The sequence below is a fragment of the Pteropus alecto genome, unplaced genomic scaffold (genome assembly GCF_000325575.1).
Source record: "Pteropus alecto unplaced genomic scaffold, ASM32557v1 scaffold3, whole genome shotgun sequence".
NCBI classification, from domain to species: Eukaryota; Metazoa; Chordata; class Mammalia; order Chiroptera; family Pteropodidae; genus Pteropus; species Pteropus alecto.
In genome coordinates this window covers 48259941-48278820 of record NW_006442484.1, presented here as the reverse complement: position 1 = coordinate 48278820, position 18880 = coordinate 48259941, and the positions used below count along the sequence as shown (strand labels likewise).

Sequence of the window (18880 nt, the reverse complement as noted above, 5' to 3'; positions counted from 1 at the left end):
CACCATTCTGAAAGAAGGAAAGAAATATAAAACCAGAAGAAGGAAGTAGACACCATGAACATGGAATCTGGATCTTTGGAATTTGAGATTCTTAGCTTCCGAATAATTAAAAGACCGAAGAAGAAGGCAAAGGAGAGCTCAAGCAACCTACCTGATAACTCTTGATCCAGCTTCCCCAGGTTTAGTATCAGTAGTATTAAAGCAGTTTTCCAAGTGGACTCAGCAAAATCAAAAGCAAAGCTCCTAACCCTAAGTCGACCCAAAAGGTGAACATTTCTCTTAGCTGCCTTAAACTATAAGTAAGTCTGTTAACAGACTAAGTGCAGTTCTTGTTTAAGTCCTTTTCTGTTTTTTGTTTTTTTTTTAATTGCCTACAGCACCCGGTCTTCCTAGGAGGTCTCCCATCCAAGTACTAATTAGGCCTACCCTGCTTAGCTTCCAAGATAAGACGAGATCGGGTGTGTTCAGGGTGGCATGGCCGCAGACTGTCCTTTTCTGTTTGGATAGGTAAAACTGGAAGGCAGTGGCTTCTTGAGGGCAGAAGGTATGCAGGATGCCCTGGAAGTGGTAGAGAACTTAGAAGGAGGGAAGAAGGGAAACTTAGAGGCAGCTGAGAAGACAAACATGGATTTTTACAATTTTCTCCAGATCCTGATTGTCTTTAGTCACAGACAAATGATAGCTCTATTCCAAATATTTACTTCTGTAGGACAGGCGCTAACCAGGAATACATCTTGAGTCCTGGGGAGATGGAAGCTACTACTACAACTTTGTAATTTAGGATTTGTATCCAGTTTACTTCCAAAATACCTAAGCACTCCAAGATCAGAAATGGGTAGAGGACTCAAGGGCGTCCAAATTAAACAGATGACTTCACTTGGACTACAGTTTAAGTCTATCTTAAACATATAATTCCTGTTAAAATGCCATTTGAGTTAACCTTTTATACATTGTGAGAATATTTAAGCCTATCAGTTACTTGTCCCTTAGTGTGAACAGATAATTATTGCTTTTCTCCTTAATACTATGCTGAGATCAGATACTAAGGAAATAAGAATGTTGGTAGAAGAGGAGAGGTAATTTTATAATTTACATCTTTTTTGCAGGATTATGCCAAACATTGGTTAACTTTGGGTGACATTTAAGAATTGAGTCTGGTTTGCAGAGAAGGCAGCATTTTATGAAAATAATATTTCTTTAGGCAACTTAAAATTGCTAAGTCCAAAAGTATTCTTTCAAAGATTTAGTTTAATTATCTATTGATTTTTTACAAAGTAGTTGCAGGAACAGTGTAGATAATACAGCATCCTGTTATATATAGTTCATTTACACTAGTTTTTTTTTTAAATTAATAGTATTACTTTGACTATTTTTTGTCAAGTACTGAGATACATGCATAGTAAGATATAGTATATCAGCTGCTTGTGAAAAATAACTTTGCTTTTGGAGCAGAGAAATAAGACATTGGTAGTAATTAGTAGATATGAGGCTCTTGAATGTTTTGTGCTAAAGTTGGTAGACATTTGGCATCTAAATAGTGTGTTTAAGAGCTTGACAGGGTTCTTAGTTTCAATAATAAAAGTGGTTAGGGCTAAGGAAAGAGGGCAAGTTAGAGGAAAGAGAAAGAAAGAAGAGATCAGTTAATAGAGAATGTAGAGAAAAAAAGGATCAAGGACAAGAATTCAATTAATGTTTGTGAGAACAAAGCCTTTCCTCTGAGGAAGAAGAAATAAGGTGCTCTAGTTCCTTCTCTATTTTAGGGACACTTATTCAATTTGATTTGTTACATATGACCTCTATAAGCAAAATCAAAGAATTTTAGAATGACACTGACTTTTTTCTACAGTTAGTCACCTAGTGATGTTTCTAGTTTCATATAGAAACTGGCATGACTGAGGGACATACTTCAAAAGAGCTGATACTTTATACTATAAATTTAATTTTAATGAATGCTGGTGAGAACATTATTGATTATTGTCTAATTGTCAGTTTTCTTTTTTATAAATGTAGTGTGTGCTGTAAGTATAATGCTTTATTTAATACATATTTTTATGGAATCTAATAATTTTGAAGGAATTTAATTAACGATCATCGGGTTTTAATGGATGATCAAGAGAAGGTGTTGGTTTTCATTTCACCAACAGTTTTCTAGGGGTTTATTAGTATCATTATACTTATGGAATCATTTCAGAATTTGTGTACCGTAGCTATATACTTCTGTCCTCTGGCAGGAGATAAAGGTGTCAGCTCCCACAGACTCTTGTCTCTGGTGAGCAGAGGTGGGGGAAGTCGCTGTGCTCCCAGACTTTGAGAGATTTGCAGTTACACTTTATGCTACTGAAAGTAGGCCTATGGCTGTATTTGGCACACATGTTTGATTACTAGTGCTTACTCTGGAAAATAATCACTTTCCTTCTTCCTAAAGAAAATAAACTAAATCCTTGTAAAATTTACTACTTAAAATATCTTCAAACTAATTCAGTTGTACTTGGCACTTGTAGGGACAGGGCAGACATACAATACAAAATAAAATTGACAGTCCCCGACCTTCTGGAGTGTATACTTTTAATAGATGCTGAATATTATGCTTGGAAATATAGGCAAATTTAGAAACGTGTGGAAAGAACCAGATAAGCAAGGGTTAGAACATGCCGAGTCCCAAAAAAAGTCTCTGAGACAGAATGATCATCAGAAAGCCATTAGAAAAACCAGGAGGGTGAGGTATCAAAGACAACAACAGTGCTCATTTTTATAGTTAGGACTTTGCATATTTGTATGTGATTGCATTTTCTTCATGGAAACTTTCACATGTCATTAATAATTTAAGGTTCTTTCTCTTAAGATTACAAAGTAATTTCATTATCCTTATATTGTATATATTAGAAAGGAGGGCACATGTAACATTTGTAAATTTTCCTTTAAACTTCTTTCTGATAGACTATTATATAATTGGCTTAGTTTTAGATTAAGAAAATAAGATTGCACAATGATTAGATTTTTTTTTTATAGAATTTTGTTTAAATCAGAAATTACTGCTTTTAAAGCACTTTGACCAAAAAGATGGTTCTCTTCTTTAATTTTTATTTTCTATTGTTTTTTTAGTTACACTTGACATTCAATATTATTTTATATTAGTTTCATTTGTTCAGCATAATAATTAGACATTTATGTGATTTAAGAAGTAATGCCCCGATTAATCTAGTACCTACCTGGCACCATACATAGTTATTACAATATTATTGACTATATTCCCTATGCTGTGGTTTACATCCCCTTGACTATTTTCGAACTACCGATCGTCCTTTTTAATCACTTCACCTTTTTCACCCAGCTCCTTCTACACCCCCCACCCCCCGCCCCCAATCTGGCAACCCTCAGTTTGTTCTTTGTAGATATAAGCCTGTTTCTGTTTTGTTTGTTCATTTATATTTTCTTTAGATTCCACGTATAAGTGAAATCATATGGTATTTGTCTTTCTCTGATTTATTTCACTTAGCATAATACCCTTTAGGTCCATCCATGTTGTTGCAAATGATAAGATTGCATTCTTTTTTATGGCTGAGTAATATTCTATTATATGTATGTATATATGTGTGCGTGTGCGTTTTTGTGTATCACGTCTTTTTCCAGTTATCTATTCATGGGCACTTAGGTTGTTTCCATATTTTGGCTACTGTAAATAATGCTGCAGTGAACATAGGGTCACATGTATCTTTTCGAATTAGTGTTTTGGATTTCTTTGGGTAAATACCCAGAGGTGAAATTGCTGGGTCATAAGTTAGTTCTATTTTGAATTTTTTGAGGAACCTCCAGAGTGTTTTCTGTGGTGACTGCACCAATTTGTAATCCCACCAACAATATAGGAGGATTCCCTTTTCTTCATATCCTTGTCCACACTCGTTTTTAGATTTATTGATAGCCGTTCTGACAGGTGTGATATCTCACTGTGGTTTTAATTTACATTTCTCTGATGATTAATAACATTGAGCATCTTTTCATATGTCTGTTGGCCATCTGTATGTCCTCTTTGGAGAAATGTTTATTTAGGTTCTTTGCCCATTTTTTAATTGGATTGTTTGTTTTTTGGTGTTAAGTTGTGTAAATTCTTTATAAATTTTTGATATTAACTCCTTATTGGATGTATCATTGTGAATATCTTCTTCCAGTCAGCAGGTTGTCTTTTTGTTTTGTTGATGGTTTCCTTTGCTGTGCAAAAATCTTTTTAGTTTGATGCAGTCTCATTTGTTTATTTTTTCTTTTGTTTCCTTTGCCTGAGGAGATACGTCAGCAAAAACATTACTAAGAGCAATGGCAGGGTTTTTAGGAGTTTTATGGTTTGGGTCTTACATTTAAGTCTTTAATACATTTCAAGTTTGTTCTTGTGTATGGTGTAAGAAGGTGGTCATTTCATTTTTTTTTTCGTGTATCTGTCTAGTTTTCCCACTACCATTTATTGAATAGACTGTCTTTCCCCTATTGTGTATTCTTGCCTCCTTTGTCATAGGTTAATTGTCCATATAGGTGTGAGTTTATTTCTGGGCTCTCTATTTTGTTCCATTGACTATGTGTCTGTTTTTATGCCACTACCATGCCCTTTTGATTACTATAGCCTTATAGAATAGTTAGATATCAGGTATTATGATACCTCTGACTTTGCTCTTTTTTCTCAAGATTGCTTTGGCTATTCGAGATCTTTTGTGGTCTCATATACATTTTAGTATTATTTGTTTTAGTTCCATGAAAAATGCCATTGGTATTTTGATAGGGATTGCATTGAATCTGTAGGTTGCTTTGGGTCATGTGGGCATTTTAACGATGTTAATTCTTATTCATGAGCATGGTATATGTTTCCATTTATTTGTATATTCTTCAGTTTCTTTCTTCAGTGCCTTATAATTTTCCAAGTACAGGTCTTTTACCTCCTTGGTTAAATGTGTCCCTAGGTTTTTTTTTTTGTTTTTTTTTTTTTTTTGATGCAATTGTAAATGGGATTGTTTTTTATCTCTCTTTCCAGTAGTTCATTATTGGTATATAAATATGCAACCGATTTCTGAATATTAATTTTTATCCTGCTACTTCACTGAATTCATTCATTAATTTTAGTAGTTTTTTAGTGGAATCTTTAGGGTTCTCTCTATATATATTATGTCATCTACAAATAATGACAGTTTTACTTTTCCTTTCCAATTTGGATGGCTTTTATTTTTTTGTTCGATTGCTGATCCTAGAACCTCCAGTACTATGTTGAATAAAAGTGGTGAAAGTGGGTATCCTCGTCTTGTTCGTGATCATAAGGAAAATGTTTTTAGCTTTTCCCCCTTGAGAACGATGTTAGCTGTGGTTTAGTCATATATGGCCTTTCTTATTTTGAGGTATGTTCCCTCTATTCCCACTTTGCTCAGAGTTTTTTTTTATCATAAATGGAAACTAGATTTTGTCAAATGCTTATTCTGCGTCTATTAATATAATCATATAATTTTTATCCTTCATTTTGTTTATGTTGTATATCATGTTAATTGATTTGTGAATATTGAACAAACCTTGCAAAAAAAGATGATGCTTGTATTTATAGAGTAAAACTACTTTTAATTTTTTATTATTTCATTTACATAAATTTATCTTAGTCATCGGTCATGATTTTAAAAGACTGTAAACAACAAGGCATTCTAAATGATCAAACTATAGAAAATGAAAATGGAAAAACTATGTCAGATTATTCATTTTCCAAAGATGAGTGGGAGAAGAAGTAAGTCCGGGACTTGTTTTAACTTATATTAAGTAAGCAAAAGTACGTGTCATCTCCCCTGTGAAATGTTTATTAGTTTGAAAATTACTTGTTTATTTACTTAGGTTTTACTTTTTAACACGTAGATGGAGGCTTTATTAATGTTTTTGTACCCTTGACTACATGCTCATGTAGTGTGTGTGTATGTGTGTGTAGTTATTCAAGTTAATAAATATTATTTGAGGATCTGTTACATTCAACAAATAAATAATATTGGGTCTCTTCTGTCAATGAATCCTCATTCACTTTAGAATCAGAGATAGTTATACTGTATGATAAGTATAATAGAGATAAAATAGCCGAACTAAGGAGGGAGAGAATGGTTGCTCATTCTCACATAGAGTGTTGTGTCAGGGAAGGTTCCAAAGAGAAGATGAAGCTAAGATAAGGTTTAAAGAAAAAATAGGAGTTTTTTTGACCAGATAGATAAAACAGATGACAGCATATGCCAGAGTACAAATAATGAAATAGCATTGCAGGTTCAGAGAACTGCAGTTGGTTTCTTGCTGATGAGGAGAACATGAAGTGGAAAGAGAGGCAGAGGCATGATCAAGAAAAGACTTCAGTTTTTAGAAGAGTTGGCATTGGAGGGCCGTTCAAGATTTTTAAGTAGAGTAGTGAGATGGTTAATTTTGCAAGAGCCTGACGTCGGGAAATCTTTCAGAGGTTATACAGTCATTGAGGCAATAGTGCTATGGAAGAGGAGAGAGTCAGCAGGTTCCTTGGCATTTGTATAGAGGGTATAGGAAGAAAATAACTTTAAATGTCTCTCTTAGGTTTTTGGCTTTGGTTTTTATAACGTGAGTGTGTGCATGCACATGTGTTGGGAAATAATGTAGGAAAGCTTATTATCAAATGCTACTGTAATTTTACCAAATTTCAAAATTTTGAAATAATTTCCGATTTACAGAAAAGTTATAAAAATAATTCAGAGAATTCTCATACTCGTCACCCTAGACTCCCCACATGTTAACTTTTTACCACATTTACTTTTCATAAAACAATAAGATATTATTTTATTTCTGAACCATTTGAGAATAATTTGCAGACATTATATCCCTTTGTCCCTAAGTACTTCAGTGTGCATTTCCCCCTAAATGATCTATAGGATCTAATCTAGGATAATGTGTTACTTTTACTTGTCATACCTCTTTAATCTTCTTTAATCTGAACCACTTCCTTTTTCTTTGTGCCTTGTGATATGACATTTTGAGATAATACAGTTCAGTTATTTTGTAGAAATATTGCACTATTTGGGTTTGACTGATGTTTCCTCCTGATTAGATTCAGGTTATGCATTTTTGGCTGGAATACTACGGAAATGTATCAGTGTATCATATCTGGGGGTCCATAATATTGTTGTTCCATTACTGGTGATGTAAATATTTATCACTTGGTTATGGTGGTGTCCTCTAGGTTTTCCTTCTGTAAAATTACTTTTCTTTTTCCCTTTGTAATTAGTATCTTTTGGGAAGATACTTTGAGACTCTCTGAATATCTAATTCCTTATAAAATTTTTACCACTAGTTCTGACATACTGTAATAATTCTTATATCATCCTATGTCCTTTTGATATGTACTCATAAATCATTATATTTTGGCAACAAGATGTTCAGGAGTTATCTTTTATTTTCCCTACCCAGCCTTGGAATCTGCCAGTTTTTCAACAAGCCTTGATTCTTTTTAGTGGGAATAGAAATCAAGATTTAGGCATGTATGCTCATTGCTACTGAGAGGTCATTGAATTTAGGCCCTTTTATTAGTCAAGGTTCTACAGAGACACAGAGCTGGTAGAATTTATGTATAAGGAGATTTAGCATGAGGAATTGGTTCATGTGGTTATGGAGGCTGGCAAGTCCAGTCCTTAGGGTGGGCGGGAGGCAGGAGACCCAGGGAAAATTGATGTTCCAGCTTGAAGGACATCAGGCTGGAAGAGCTGATGCTGCATTAAGTTTGAAGGCAGTCTACTGGAGAATTCTTTTATTAGGGAAGGGTCAGTCTTTTTGTTCTATTCAGGCCTTCAACTGATTGGAGGAGGCCCACCTACAGTATACAGAACAATCTGCTTTACTCTAGTGATTAAAATGTTAATTTCATTCAAAAACATTCTTGCAGAAACATTCAGAATAATGTTTAATCAAATATCTGGGCGCTCTGGCCTAGTCAAGTTGACACAAAATTCACCATCGATTCCTTCTCAGTGGACAGAGCTAGGGTATACAAACACACACATCTTATATGTATTAAAAACTATGAGTACATATTAATGTTTCTTATTCCAGCTGTCATTATGAGTTCATCCTGTCCTCCCTCCCCCTTTTCCATTTTTGTAACACCTTTCTTCAACAGTGAGAAGTTTGGCTCCCATTATTCACAGTTTGCTTATTTATTTGCTGAGTCCTAGAATACACAGAAAGTCCTAGAATACACAAAAAGTATAGTAATTCAGAATCCTTAACACTTAAAAAAAAACCCATTTATTGGAATTCAGTATTTATTTTGGAATTTTTTTTTTTTTGCTTATAGCCTGAATTTAATAAAAATACTGCGTTTAAAGGTTACTTGAGTTAGTTTTCCTCTCCTCCTGCACCCCTTTAGTGTAGTTATGTTTTCATTTAAAATGCCAGCAGAGACACATTTTTCAGTTTGATTTCTATTTTAGGTTTTTTCCCCCTCTCGTACTTGTTGATCTTGTTATAATCTTTGACTATGTGAAACATTAACATTATTCTAAAAGTCAGAACTACACAGAAAGCTCTAATCAGAGAAATGCTACTCATCCCTTCCATTTCTTCTATTCTTTTTCCAACCCCCCATCTTTTCCACCCATTCCCCCTACTTTCTATAGGCAATTATTCTAGTTAGTTTCTCATTTATCTTTGTCTCTCTGCACAAAATGAACAGGTAAATGTATATATTTTTCTTTTCTCTCTTTATTACACACACAAAAATTCCTTTGCACTTTGCTTTTCCCACTTACTTCATACATCATCTTCATTCATTTTTACAGCTGCATAGTACTCCATTGGGTGGCTATACCAGTTCTTTATTCAACTACTCCCTTATCTATGGACATACAGGTTATTTCCAATTGTATTTTCTCATTCCAGTTTTACTAAAATTAATAATCTTGGGTAACATGGATTTTTATATTGTTGAAAGTGTGTCTTCTCCCTTTTCTGTGTATTTCTTATTTTGTATATTTGTGCTTTCTTTCTTTTTTTCTGTATTAACCTTTTTCACTTCCTTAATTAAAAAAAAACAAGATTTTGGTTTATGAATTAGATACATATTAAAATTCTCCATTAATTTTTTTAATCTATTATTTCTATCCTTATGTTTTCTTTTGGCTTAATTTCTTAATTAGAAGCTTATTTTTATTATTTATATAAATGTTCAAGGTTACAGATTTTTCTCTTTTCATTGCATTAAATGTGTCATTTTAATATTTTTTTAGAGAATTACTTTTGATTTTATTTTTTGTTTTACTCAAGTTGTTTAATATTAGAAAGTTTTAAAATTTTGAGGTTGAATGCTCTGTTTCTTTTTTATTTTGTTAGTAATGTCTACTTTTATTAGAATTGTGATTGGGGTTTGTATTATTTCTACTTCATGAAATATGCTGTTGCTTTCTTTAAGACCTGTATGATCACTTTTTGAGGGGTCAGTATTCATGTCCACTTGAGAAGGAGGTTTAGTTTTATTATCAGTGTATAATATTTGACTTATACCTATAAGATCTACTTTATGTTATATAAGTTGTTTATATTTATAGTTATTCTTATAGTCAGTTAAGTTCATGTGTGTTAGTCTTATATATTATTATAGTTGTTTTCCTGTAGTTTCTGCGTTTTAAAGGTAGTTGTGTTACTTTATACCTAGATATTCTTAACTGTTATAACTTCATTGTATATTTTGCCTATAATGTTAAACACTGTCTTTGTCACTTTCAGTGCTTTTTTGACTTTAATTCTGTAGTATCGGGATCACTGTTGTTGCTTTTATTGTTTCTTTTTACTTGATATGTATTTGCCGAATCGCTTTATTTTTAGCCTTTTTGATTTACTTTGTTTCGAGTTATCCCTTGCACACATTTAGTTAGGTTATTTTTATGAGCCATATTAAAAATCATTTTTAATGACTCAAATTTGATCTCAATTCTGTCATATTTATGTAATAAATACTGTGTGCATTAAGTTATATATTTGTTTCTTTATGATGTTTTCATTTAAAAATTCTTCGAGTATTTTGAATATTTTTTGTTATTGGTATAGCAGCTGGTTGTATACTTATGCCTTTTTAATGGCTTCATTCCTTGTTTTCTTATTTAACTTTCTAATTTATGTTCCCTTTTTAATGTTGTACTTTCATTCTTACCTATTGCTTTTTCAACTGTCAATGAATTTATTCCATGTTTTTCTTTTTCACTCTCTTTTCCCATTTTTTTTGTTGCGTCATATCTACTTTGTCTTCATGCTTTAACTGCAACTTTGTCTTGCTTTTTTAGTTCGACAATTAAGTATGTTAAATCCTCATAATCAGTCTTTTGCTGAAGTTTCCCAGATCAATTTTTAGTACAGTTGTTAAGAAATGCTCATGGGTACAATTTTCCAAGTTTGCATATTTAATTTTTCTATATCCTCTATACTGGAAGGACAGCTTGGCCGGAAATCTATCCTTTGTTCATGCTTTTTTTTTTCTTATTCACAATGTGGCTATGTTTCTTTTCTTTTTTCTTCCTTTCTTCTTTCCTTCCTTCCTTCCCTCCCTCCCCTCCTTCCATCTGATGCCAGTGTTAATTTTCTTGTCCGTGTACGTTTTTTGATCCTTTTGCTTTGAATTCCTGGTTTTATTTTCCCTTTTATCTTTAAAGTCTCATAGTTTTACTGAGGTGTGTCTTGGAGTTTATCGTAGTAGGTCAATTTCCCCTACTACCTGGTGGGTTCTTTTATATATAGAATTGGGTCTTTTATTTCTGAAAAGTTTTCTTGGATTATAGTTTTAAATATTAGTTTAGTCTAATATATTTTTTCAAGGACTCTATATGCATAATTATGTCTCCTTTGTCTAGCTTTAAAAATTTTTCTATTTTTACTTCATTACCTCAGTTTTATTCTCTTGGTTCTTTTACTGTTTCCTTCAATACCTCTTATTAAGTTCTTATTTGAATTTATTCTTGACCACCTTGAAATTTAGTTTTCAATTTTGATATGATTTTATCTTTTTCTATTTTTTACCTGACTTCAGTCACTTCTTTCATTTCTCTTTACTTTTGTCCATTCTGTTTTTAGGTTTTAAATTTCTGATCCAGAGTGTGTGTGGTTTTTTTTTTTTTTTTTTTTCCCTGTATCCTAAATGCTTGTTTAAAGAGATAAAGTTCAGTTTGGAATTTTTATTGAGTTTTCTGTTTTGTTGTTGTTTGGGGGAGTACTTTTCATCATCTTCATTTTTTATAGTAGTTTTATATAGATGAAGATTGTTTATGCCTCTTCATTTTTGTGAGCAGTACTGATGTTTTAGGGGATCTTAGGAGAATTCTAATTCAAGAATCCACTTCTCTGTTCCTGTAGCAAAGTATAATTTGTTGGATATCTTAATTTCTTCTTATGGGAAAAAGGATTGCGTGTGTCTCAATTTACCTCAATGGTTGATAGATATCAAGGTAGCTTCCTGAGAGGTGGATGGATCATAAGGAAGGGGTTCAGGAAAGGTGATTGCCTTAGGTCCGGTCCCTTAATTTTAAGCATTGAAACCAATATAATGAGCTTCAGCTAAAAGGGGGATTTAATGAAAGAATTCCTGGCAGATCACCCTATACAGAATGACACCGGGGCCCTCTTAAAACTCTGAAACTAGGGCGAGAGGTGAAGCAACGTGTTTAAGGTTTCAGTGGCTCCACAAACAGTACAGAAGTCATTAAAAGCAAGAAGCGCTGCTTTGGTGCCTCCTACCTCACTGGTATGCTTTGTACAAGAGGCAGTGGTCACTTCAGGAAAGCCCTTTTAAACTTAAATTAGTTTTGTATAAACAATCACCATAGTTTCTCATTAAAAAAATTGATTTTGCATGTTACATATTCCTACAAAAAATATTTTTTTCTAACCACTGTTGCCACAGTCTCACTTCTAGAATATAGTATTAGTTGATGAAAAAAATGATACTGCCTCAATTATTAAAAATACTGGCTAGCAGAAACTTATTTTTGACTGTCCGAAGGAATCTCAGAGTTACCTCTTTTGTGGATTCTACAGATCAGATAACCTGCCAGTTGAGATGTGGGTGCTAGAGTGAGGAGAAATCTAAATATTGCAATAAGCAACTAGGAGCTGAAAGTATTTATAGATATTAAAGTGAGAAAGCAAGGTGGAGGATGTGGTGATTGTGAATATTATAATAAAAGTGAAGTAATTTCAAAAAATGAAAATGTTCATGTTAAATAGGAACTTTTTCCAAGTGTTGAAATACAGACAATGAAAACTCAGTCTATAAAGGTAGTCAGGTTAAATAAATCATTTCTAAAAACCAAAAGCTAAGAGTTGTCTCAGCATAAAGAAGGCTTTATAAAGTGCCTCTCTTCGTTCATGATCCCGATGGGCCAGGTCCCAAGATCTTTCAGTAAAGGTCCCTGAACTATGTAATTTAATATTCTGTTCAGAGTAATGCATGCTCTATTCATAGTGCTTTGTCAAGTTTAAAATTATCTATGCTTGTTTTTCTCTTACTTTTTTTCCTGATTCCTAAATATTCTGCCCAGTGGCACCTAAATGAAAAGCTGGCAGGATCATAAGAAGAGAGTTTATTCAACGAATAATTTATTATGCATTCATCATGTGCCAGTTGTTGTTCCAGGGAAACAAATAGACATATTCAAGTGACTAAGCCAACACCTACTTTAATTTCAGAAATTAATTTTTTGCCTCTAATGACTATATAGGTAAAATAGTTATTAAATTTGGAACATACTCTTATGTGTTAATATGTGTTACATGCAGAACCTTTGGACTCTCTTTTCTGGGTCAAACAATATGATAATTCATTCTTCCCCTAAGAGAGCTGCCTGGTCTTCTGACCAACCACTGCTGTTCACACATTATAGTGAATGCATATTGTGGATATACATTTTTGCTTTCTTTAGTTATCTAATGACTTAAAGAGTAGAATATGGTGATAGTGATAGAGTGAGAGGAAAACTGCTGAGAAAATGACTCCAGTCATAGAAAGACCTAAATAGACAGGGAACAAAAGTCTCTAGTACCAACAAAGCAGCAAAGGCAGGGATTCTACTTGCTTGCCTCTTTTGTTCTTCAATTATTGCATTTGTCAGAATTGGCCCCCACCTTCTCCTCCTCAGCAGTCTACATGGGGACCAACACTCAGATGATCTCTTTCACAAAGAACTTTAGAATATGATGGTGAATATGTGAATATTTTTAAATTATGTGTAGTCTATTGTCTCTTCTTGATTTTGAAATAAAGATGTTTATGGATCTTTATGGATGTTTTCAAACATACGAAAGCAGAGAGAATAGTAAAATAAACCACTGTTTACCCATCATAAACTTTGAACTGTTATTAATACATGACCATGTATATCTCCCATGCCTTCATTGATCAAGTGCCAGCCATATTTTGTTTGTAAATATTAAAGTATATGTCACTAAAAGATAAGGGACTCTTTAACAAACAACTGTAATGTCATATCTAAAAAAATGAACAATTCTTTCTATTAGATTTTAGAAACCTTTATATTATAATAAAAGCTACTACATAAACAAGAGCATGAGAAGTAGTATAAGTTACATCTTAGACTCAGCCTTAGGTTTAACGGCCAATTTTGCTGCCTATAAAGCTGTATGACCTTGGACAAGTTAACCTCTCTTCATCTCACCATCCTGTTTCCTCAGCTCTTAAATGGTAACTATAATTCTAACCTCATGGGATTGTTGTGAATTATAAATGAAACAATGCACATGAAGAGGTTAGAATGCTGCTTTATGTGCTTTACATTCTGAATAATATTAATTGTTGTTATTTTTATTTGGAAGTGTAAGCAAATAAACAGATAACTAATTCGAAATTCCACCTTAAGCAGATAACTAATTTGAGATTCCACCTTTTAGTGTAGTTAGTATAGGTGATGTTTCAGAGTGATTTGCATACAACGATCCTCTAAGCTTTTGAGTTTTAGGGAATTTACAACAGTCTTGGTATTGTTTTAATTCAAAGGCACCTTAATATCTTTCTCAAAAGCAAACTTGATTTGTTTTAAATGATGTTTTTTATGTGTGTTGGTGTGAAAACTGCGAGATACCCTAAGAGATTTATTTATGTCTCCCTACGAGTTAAAAATAAAGAGCAAATCTAAGTTGCCCTTGCACTACCAGTTTATTTAGAGTTTTGGGCGTCTGTGAACATAAAAATTGTATCAACATTGTTGCTTATACTTGCCTTTCTTCCCTCTCCCTAATACATTTAATCTTTTTTTTTTATTATTATTGTTTTACCCCATCCACGATGTAAAATGTTGAAAGAAATTTGTCTTTGCAGCTGACGTTCTTTCATAGCAGTGTGTTCTAATTATACTGTAAGTCAGTGGGATAAATTGCTCAGCAGATGCAGTTCATTTTACAGACTTTCTGGAACATATTGCTTACATATTTTTAGTTTTTATTTTTTAATATTTAAAGTACACATCATTTTTATCCAGATTTTCCTGATTTACAAAATGGCCAATTCTGTTGTTTATTTTTAAATTATTTTTGATAGCTTTATTGAGGTAAAAATTACATGCCATAAGAGTCACCCATTTTAAATGTACAATTTAGTGATTTTTAGTAGATTTACAGAACCATCACCACAATTTCATTTTACATTTCTGTCAGCCCAAAAAGTTCCTTGTGCTCAATACCGGTCATTCCCTATATCTCTACCCCCAGCTCTAGTCAACCACTAACTTACTCTCTGTCTCTATGAATTTGCCCATTCTGGATATTCCATATAAATGGAATTATATGATTTGTGACTTTTGTATCTGGCTTCTTTATTTAGCATAATCTTTTAAGGTTCATCTGTGTATCTGTACTTAATTTTTTTTATTGCCAAATAGTATTCCATTATATGAATGTGTACCATGTTTCGTTTATCCATTCAGAATTGATGGACATTTGGTTGTTTTCATATCCTGAGTGTTATGAATAATACTGTGAACATTTGTGTTTGTTCACGGGGACATACTTATTTAATTAAAATTACTAACATGTATGAAATAATGGTTCTCTGTTATTCATGTGTTTTTAATTTTGATTTGTTTGTATGACAACATAATATAGTAGAGAGAAGCACTGTGCAGGATTTTAGGAGTCTGGGTTTCATGTTGTTACTCACCCGCTGTGCCAACCTTAAAAGTAAATCTAGGTCTCTAGATACCGGTTTCTGTTTTAGATTGAATGTTTGTGTCCCCCCAGAATTGTGTTGAAAACTAATCCACGATATGATGGTACTTGGAGGTGGGGCCTTGGGAGGAGTTTAGTGTTATTATAATAGAGACCCCAGAGAATTTGCCCCTTCCACCATGTGAGGACACATGTAGCAGATGGCCCTCTGTGGATCAGGAAGTGGGCTCTCACCAGACACTGAATCTCCCTATGCCTTGATCTTGGACTTCCCAGGCTCCAGAACTGTGACAAATTTCTGTTACTTGTAAGCTACTCATTCTATGGTATTTTTGTTATAGCAGCCCAAAGAGATGAAGATAGGTTCCTTATCAATAAAATAAAAAGTTGGAGTAGATCAATGGTCCCCAACCTTTATGGCACCAGGGACTGGTGCTCTTTGAGAATATCTGAGGAGGAGCTGAGGCGATGATGCTAGCGCTGGAGAGTGGCTGCAAATACAGGTGGAGCTTTGCTAGCTTACCTGCTACTCATCTCTTGCTGTGCTGCCCATTTCCTAGCAGACCAAGGACCAGTACCAGTCTGTGGCCCCGGGGTGGGGACCCCTGAATTAGATGCTCTCTGTGGTTCCAAGTCTGTGATTTATAAATCTTTTAATTTCTGTAGTAATTTCTATATTAATTACTTAACTTCTCTGTCCTCAATTTTCTCATCAGAAAAAAAAATGAGGATATTAATAGGATTGTATATTGTTCTGAAGTGAAATAATATTTTTGGATCATAAAACAACTGCCAGGATCTGCTAAGTTACTTTTAATAAAGTTGTAACCATTTTAGTGTGTTAGATCAAGAAGGCTTCAGTGGTAGTAAATCAGAAATTAGTGGAGGAAGTAAATTTAGCTGCCAATAATAGATGCCATTTATTGAGTGCTTACCATCCAGGAGCATACTGAACACTACATACATTAGCTCACCTAATCCTCGGTTCCATCAGTTAGTTTCAGTGATCATGCCCATAAAAGAAATGAAAAGAATTGCCCAAACCGCCTAGCTAGTAAGTGGCTGCCTTGGGATCACACCTTGGCTCCAAGGCCATGATCTTTAGTGCTGCAGTGAACTGCCTTTCAGGGAGAAAAACTCTTTGGAACAGAATCACGTAGCGGTCTTCATTGGGGGAGGTCTTTGCTTGGGAAGGATAGCTAATATTGTTAGCAGCCCTTATGAGGGATAACTGAGTTAATTATTCTATAGTTTTCCATATGTATCTTATATTACTTTGTTCCATGTGAGAGTGAAGTGACATTTCACAGTTGAGTGGCATTTCAGTTACTGAATAAGTTAAAGGATTTCAGTATGTTCAGTATTGTTTTTGTGGTTTTACCTAAAGAAAAATGTTACAGTGGACTTTTTTTTTTTAAACTGGATTTCTAGTCTGATGGAAAATAACTCTTTCACATGTTCCACTGGCTTCTTTCTGCCTGGGCAGTACTATAATCATTTCTGCTTCTTGAGCAGTTTTCTTATCTATTTAGTAACTTAAGTTTTTTTTTAGCTTTTTTTGTATTATTTTTTCACTTTTTCCAGTGTGTGTTTGGTATGTACAAGTATTTACATTATATAAGCAAAAACACTTCATAGTGCCAGAATTTCAATTCATGTTTTATATATATATTATTTCATTTGAACAAAAGTATTCTGTGAATGTGTGGTTTCCGATGTATTAAACAATTGAATTACTAATTAATTTGTGTGGCAATTATTTGGAATTAGGAACTCAATAGTACAGTCTGAACCTATGTTAAATCCATTAGACTATTATGTCTGGAGTATTAGATTTAGTCTGTGGTCAACTCAACAGAATGCATATATGTCTTTGCCAAGGATAGAGGAAGAACATTTCTTTCTAGGATAAAGGTCAGGAGAGAAGAGCTTTGGTGATGACTCAGAGAAGCTCTAGGATGAAGAGGACAGGAGACACCTATAGCAGGTAAAGAAGACTGAGATAGAGAAATTAGAGCATGTGTTTACATAGTTGTTACGGCTGGCCTTGCTTCCTCCTCTGTTAATGGAAGGAGACCTACCCAGCCAGGTGAACTCAGTGGACACACCCGTTGCTCTGGAGAAGGAAGTAGTCCAGGCTCCTTGGAGCTCAGTGCAAGACTCAGATGCCAAAGCCATGCAGGTAGAGAGCTCACAGATAAGGATACCATGAGTATCTTTGCCTTCCTGGAATTCCACAAGCCTGATTCCCTTTTCCTTTTTTGGTGAAGAATCAGCCAAACTCCTGAAGATTTATCAGTAAAGCAACCCAGACAAGAAGAGCCAAAGATTTGAAAAATTCATACAATTAAAGGATTTTTGAAGCTGGACCTTCAAAAATGGAGGTTGGCAGCTGCTAAGGGTTTGGTAGAATAGCTAGAAGGGTGAGGATGTCCTTAACATGAACTGACTTCTCCCTGCTTCTGACTTTGTAAATAGCAGTGTCTGTGGCTCTTGCTGATTCGAAAAGGATTTTTAAGTGGTTGTCTGTCATTACTATTAGCAGTAGATGTTTGAAGTTTTGAATTGTAAATACAGCATTAGACTTTTAATGTCCTACTGGACTTCTTAATGTAGAATTTTTTTTTCAAGATAGATTATTGATACTTTCATAGAAAACTCAAAATCTTTTTCTTTCCCTTTCCTTCTTCCCTTTCTTCTTTCCCTCCCTCACCGAGTAAACTAGGTCCCAATCCATTCATAAAAATTGTGTTATAAAGTAATACTTTAGCTTTGAATTTTATTTAGAGGAATTACAAATGTTTTGGATAGCTCTATATTCTAGTGAAAGTTAACCATTATTTTATCATTTTCATTTAAAATCTATCCAAAAGTATTGTTGATCTTTCATTTAGAACTGTCAACATTGTAAAACCAGATTACTGGCACCTACCAGAACAAAAAATTACACAAATTTTTAACTGTCGATCTGCTTTACTGGTGTATTATCCTGAAGTTCGGTAGTGTTTTCTGTGTAATTTTATGTATGGATATGTAGAGTGATGAACCCAGTTAGGAACTAATGAATCCCATGTTAAATATGTATGCTCATTTGTTTTAATCTCAAAGATTGCTCTTCATAACAACAGTTGAAGCTATTTCTAATCTGAATTTTTAAAAATTAATTAATTTTATTTCTTTAATGTCACCACATATTTGAGCCCTTTTACCCCATCTACCTCTAATCTGAATTTAAGGACAGTTTCTTCTGAGAAAATATAAGGCTGAGGAGCCCACATTCTGATTTTGTTCATTGCCATTATGTGTTTACATGATGTAGACTTATTAGAGATGATTTAGTTAGCCCTAGGCTCTCCTAATGCATTTTCACTGATGTTTGTAAATGCTCTTTGAAGAACCTAACTAAATTTTCCAAATAAACTCACTGATTTATACTTGCTGAGAGAGGAGTTCCAGTGTACACACTCATATCATCAATTACAATCTCTTGTGAATTGTAATTTGCCCAGTCTTGATTAAAAGGCCTGCAATTCTCTTTTCTTGCTGCTCAATATATCCTCTGCTTCCCATTGATAGTACTCATTGTTGTTCATCTTAGCACCAACATGGACCTGCCTTTCTCTAGCATCCAGCAATTTATGTAGCTGAGGCTGTTCCACTAGAAAGAAGCTGAGAGGAGCTTTTTTTAAGGAAAAGCATGCAT

General features: G+C 33.8%; 1 protein-coding gene and 1 pseudogene across 1 annotated transcript in view; one reads left to right on the top strand and one right to left on the bottom strand.

Moving 5' to 3' along the window:
- Nucleotides 1-18880, top strand: part of SESTD1 (SEC14 and spectrin domain containing 1) — an 86053-nt gene that overhangs the window by 555 nt on the left and 66618 nt on the right. The window lies entirely within an intron of this gene.
- Nucleotides 369-486, bottom strand: LOC112470593 (annotated as a pseudogene).